Genomic DNA, 5,951 nt, shown 5'->3' with positions numbered 1-5,951 from the left:
AGGGACTTACCTTTCCTTGTGAGGTGGATGCCATCCCTTCCCAGATGTCTACTCTCCCTGAAGTGAATGACCATGATTGCTTCAACTACATTCGATATTCAGAATCATCCACAAAACCCTTTCCACATGCAAATAATGGCTCATATCTTTCTTTTGTTATTTAGAATTTTTTCTTTCCTTATTATTTAGAATTTGGAATATGTTATTTTTAATCAGAAACATATGGCACATGGTATTGTTTTATACAGTACCTGATTATATACGTTACTTTAAAGTCAGTTTCTGTTGTGAATATTCTCATTTTAGTAAAGCACTGGAACAGGTTGCCAGGGAGGTGGTGGAATCTCCATCCTTGGAGGTTTTTAAGACCTGGCTATATAAAGCCTTGTTTGGGATGATATAGCTGGTCCTGCTTTGTGCGGGAGGTTTCACTAAATGAGGTCCCTTCCAATCCAAACTTTCTATGATTTGGGGAGTTCAAAAATAAATTTCCAATAACTTCCAGTATCTTTTAAAAAAATGTTTGCCTTTACCTTTGTTTCTTCCAGTAAGATCACTTGCTAGAATATTCACTTGAAAAGCAAATTTAACAAGCAACAAAAGCATGACAAAAGCAAACTGATATTTCTCCTGAAGTGAATGTTCTCAGAAAGTTCTGGGATATTCACTCAGCTCTAATCATCATCACTGTTTGATTAGCATATATTCCCATTTTCCCACAATTTCTGGTCACATCCCCCCGCCCCTTACAATTCTTACTGTAAAGGTGTCCCCCTTTAGCTCAATAAGCTACCTGCCTTTTGCTGCTGCAGCTTGCACAGCTGAACTGCTTTCTCTAAGCTGTTCTAAACTCAGCTGTCCCCATCACAATGCAGCAATCATGTGCTGTCCTCCCCTCTTAAAGTAAGAGGGGCTTGGCTCCATTATGTACCACAAGACTGGGGGTGGCAAATCCCTCTTCCTACTGTTACTAGAGTCCTCTCTAGCAATACAACTAGGGACCTGGAGCCCAGGCCTGTTCCTCTGTGCATCCCAGTCATGGCAGGAGATGAAGGTGAGGGTTCCATGCACCATCTCCAGGCCATATTCCAGCAACAGTCTGGCACAGTGAGCCATGGTCATCCCCTTACCTTTGACAGTCCAGTATCTCACTAGGGCTGCCCTGATACTACTTGTGGGGGTCTGCATTCACAAGGGGAATGCCAGGGCTTCAGGGGGGAGTGATTGAACCAAGAAGGACTGCAGTGTCCAGGTGGGCCTGCCCTTGGGTCCTGGGTGTCCCAGTCCTAACCACACTTTTCACCCCACCCTCCAGTTGAGGGTACAACCAGTTGCCCTTCCTCCCACTGGGATCACTGGGCACCACCCTTCCTATCTGTAGTCCACCTAACACCCTCCATGCCACCAGTCAAGGCACCAGGGAAGGGGGAAGATACTACCATCCTGCCTCCAAGGGTGGCATGTGTGAGACCCCTGTTTCCCATGGCCAAGGGTATAGTCCCTGGGGTGGGGAACGCCATGGCAACCAGGGCTCAGGGGAAGAGTCTCACTCCACATGAGGCTCAGGATGTTGACTACCTCCTGGGAAGACAGAACTGATGCCAGTTGAGAGTGTTATAGGTCACTACAAAGTTATCCAGGAACCTGTCCATGAACTCCCTCTTATGCAGCTGGGACTCTGTCAGCTCTGCCCAGGGTTGGGTAGCCTCCTTAAAATATTGAGCAGCCATCTTGAGACTAGCTTAAACTGGAGTTCGCGTACCTCGGCAGACCAAGTGTTCGGACCAGCTTTGTAATTAAAGTCCAGCGATGAAGGAATTGGCTCCCTGGGTCTAACTTCCCATCCAGGATGCTCTGCCTGAGGCACCTGCCCAGGTTCAGGTTCACTGCCTAGATTCAGATGAGAAGCTGCCACTGTTAGGGTCCCTACACTGTGACCAGAACTGCATACTATTAAGGTCTCTGTGCTGGGACCAGAAATGAAAGCTGTTTGGCTCCTTCTGGGGGCCACCAGATGAAAGGGCTGGGAATATCTTTACCTCAACATGGAAAATGGTGTTTCCTGATACATAACTTCCCCAGATTCAGAGCAATCAAGGTCCACTGGGCACCAGGTGCTCATCCCATAGCCACCTGCAACATGGACAGCATGGCATCAAGGTCTATATCATGTGTTTTGATGACACTGCTGTCAGAGCTGCTCCCTGGATCCTGCCCCTCAGTGCCATGGCTCTGATGCCTGGATATAAGTTGAGACAGCTGTAATCCAGCTCCACCTGTACCTCTGCTCTCCTTTACAGCCCCAGGGATCAGCTTCAGCCTCCTACTTCCTCTGTGTTCCCAGGAAGCTGCTCCTGAGCACTGTCTTCCTCTCTCCCTGGGACCTCCTACACTGCCTGCCACTGGAGACCTGCCACTGGCTGCAAGTCCTCCCTGGTGGTGGCATAGGTGTGTGAGGTGGAGATGTCCCTTTTGCTCAAGAGGAGGTGGGACAGCCCCTTACAGAAGACCATGGTTTGCCTCCTGCCTCTGAAAGTATGTTGGCATCATGAATTTGTCTGAATTGGGTGTTCATTCATTTGGTTTTGGTCCTGCGCTGTGTCCAGTCCCAGTTTGGACCTATGTTCTCATCTCTCTAACCATCTGCTGGGGCACTCCTTGTTGTGGGCACACTGTGGAACTGATCCTGGGTTTCCTTCTCACCCCAGACAGTGACAAGATTCTTCATCTCCTTGATGACCCAGTTGTGTCCCCAGCTGTAGATAGTGGAGGATGACAAACTGGGCTCTGGCATGGTATAGGGTGGTATCCCTGGGATCTGTGTGTCCAATTAAAATTAGAACAAAATGCAAGCCTCTGCTTTAAATGTAAAGCCTCCACTTTAAACCCCTCCCTCTGGGTCATCATACTACTGCCAAGCCACCTTCCCAACTCTCTGGCTCTCAGCCTTTGGAGTACCTGCCATGGCTTGCAGCTCTCATTTTCAATGAGCCTCAGCTGGCAGGATCTCCTCTCCCTGCCAAGGTCAGGGCTACACTGCCCTTCCACCTTAAGGGCCCAGGCTTATATCTCCTTCTGGTTAAGTGATCCCCTGAGTGGCTGTAGGTATGCCCCACTCAGCCTCCAAGCCATCTTACTACTATCCCTCTGGCCACTATAGAAATACTGCCAGGGTGCTACCTCATTGTCCTATTGTTAGGCAGCTATCTCCACAATAGACACTTGCAGTCTATGGGCCCCTGGCTGCCTACTTCCCTGCAGTTATCCCAGAATTGGCTAGCCCTGCTGCAGTTTCTCTCTTCAAGGAACAGGAACCCCTGGCTTCCTGTTACAGCAGATCCATACTGGGATCTAGGTCATGGGCTGCTTGTGTCTGGATCTTTGCTTGTGGTTTTGCGGCCTGTGTCTGTGGGGTCCTGGGTCCTGGGTCCTTGGTCTGGGTCTTGGGGGTCTTTTGGTTTATGTGTTCAGGCCTGCATGTGGGTCTTGAGATGCTTTGGGACAGGTCCTTGTGGATGTGGGAGTCGGGATCAGGGTCTTAGGTTCCCAGAGGTCTAGTAATGTACACAGGATACAGTGCCTTGGCACCCAACATCTCCCTACAGCCCAGAATGCAAGGGCTGGTGAAAGGGTCTACGTTTTCTTTGCTCTGGGACAGCCAAAGGATGGGCTTTGCTCTTCACTTTGTTGAAGCAATGGAGTACAGCCCAAGTGCCAAAGCAAGCCCTGGGGATGGGAGGAGTGGTAAGAGACAGGACTAATGCATGCTGAGATGCCAGAAGACATTGGGGTAGGTTCTATTAGCAGGGGAACTGTACAAGTATGCATTAATGCCTTTCAATCTAGAGTTAGATCTAGTTGGATGAGATTGAACTTTAAATCACTCATGTCACTTTTAGACCAGACTAAGTGTTGTGAATGCTTGCACACCTATCCTTTCTATTGAACTAAATTCAACCATATCAATCTAAATGTAATGCTTAAAGACACACTCACTCTTCTGATCATGGTATGCTGAACAAAAACCAAAAATTTGTACCTTCTCTGTGTCTCTCTCTCTTTCAGAGGTTAGCTGTAGGTTAGGATCTTAAATTCGTCTAAAATATTGCACCAAAATTAGTTACAGACTTGCATGTAAACTAAGAAAATAAAATACTGGATTATTTCCATGTTGGTATCATCCCTGTTTCAGAAATTAGATGAGCACAAAGCCTTACATACAAACCAGGGAGCACTAAAATCTGTCTATCCAAGATGTGACACCCCATGTACTATCTCAACAAATCACAATCTTTAATATGCGTGTCCTCACAACAACCCTAAGAGGAAGAAAAGTGCTGCTATTTCCTTTTCATTAATGGGAAATTGATGCATAGAAAAGCAAGTTATTTGCAGTTGCCCTGGTCCTAGGTAAATGTCCTAACCACTAAGCCATTCTTCAACTCCTTAAAGCTTAAAATTCAGGAGCCCCTGGCCCAGCCTGCTATGCTCTTTAACAGATTTCACCACTGTATGGCTGTTTCTCCTGCATCTAATGAAAACATAAGCATTGGACAAAATCAAAGTTTGTCAAACCTTTTTGAAGCACATTGGCCTTCTTCAGAGTCGCAGCAGCTGCAACAAATTTCCCTTTTCTTCCCACAAAGTCACAAATAATTATTTTCTTTAAAAAAATCTAAATACCCTGATTAAAATAGCTACATAGAAGTTATTCACTTAAAAGCCCCAACATCACTGTGTTATTGTCAAAAACCAAAGAGTTATGCTTATAGAATGATAACGCTTGTTTATCCAGAGAGCAGTGTCCAACTGCAGCGTCCAACCTACTGTTCTGCTGTTTTCTCCAGGTCCTTTCTGAATTCTCTGGGCCAATGTAAGGACTTCTACATAATACTCTTAAGGTAGCCACACATCTTCCTCCTTTTCATGTAATATATCCCTGTGTAATACTAACTTTGGAAATTTAGTTCAACCCATAGTTAAAGCACATTTTAACAGATCTCCATTAGTCTTTGTGTTGGCTTTTTGGGTCATAGTGATCCTCTCAGTTTCTCTGCATTCTCAATCCTGATTGGTTCAGCTCTTGTTGGGTTTCCTTGTTCAGATGTCTCTACTTCTGTGTTATTTTCAATCTCCTCTGTCATTTCATGTTGCTTTGATGTTAGCTTTGTTTCCTTTGGTGACTCTTGTGATACTGCTTCTTTTCTCCCTTTTATGAGCTGCAAGTGTCCTCTGATCCTTCTTAACACCTGTCTTTCCAGTGTCACTGCTTTATAGGATCTGGGAGCTACTTGATGGGAAACTAGTGCTTTTTGTTTCCATGTTTGCCCATCTGAAATAAGCACCATATCTTTGTTGTACAGTTGTGGTAATTCCCTAGAATCCCTGTCAGTACCATTTTTGTTTGAGTTTGTTGAATTTTTAGAATGTTTTCACCTCTTGCTTTTCATTATGATGAGCATCAGGCACAGGATTTGGCAGCCTGGTTTTGAGTTTCCTGTTAAACAGCATTTCTGCTGGGGATAATCCACATTACATGGGTGTTGCCCTATAATTTAAAAGTGACAGGTAAATATCAGTGTGTGAATCTGTAGCTTTTTTCAACAATTTCTTCACTATTTATACTCCATTTTCCACCAGATAATTGGATTGTGGGTATTTAGTGTTATGGCCAGGGATCCTGGTTTTCTCTGATATAAAACATCACAAATTCTCTAATGAAAAATTGCAAATTCTCTAACAAACCCCCCAAAATCCGTTATTAAAATTGAAAGCCTCCCTGCAGCACTCCCCAACCCTGCTGGTGCCCCTCGTACCCCCACAATGCCTCCCCAGCCCTGCTGCTGCCCCTCACTTCCCCCAACCCCTCCAACCCTGCTGATGCCCCTCTCTGCTCCCAAAGCCCCCCAATACTGCTAGTGACCCTCACTGCCCCCAAAGGCCCCCCAATA

Source organism: Gavialis gangeticus, unplaced genomic scaffold (genome assembly GCF_001723915.1).
Source record: "Gavialis gangeticus isolate Ggan-Ray unplaced genomic scaffold, GavGan_comp1, whole genome shotgun sequence".
NCBI classification, from domain to species: domain Eukaryota; kingdom Metazoa; phylum Chordata; order Crocodylia; family Gavialidae; genus Gavialis; species Gavialis gangeticus.
The sequence above is the reverse complement of the archived record's forward strand: the minus strand, read 5'-3'. Positions refer to the sequence as shown.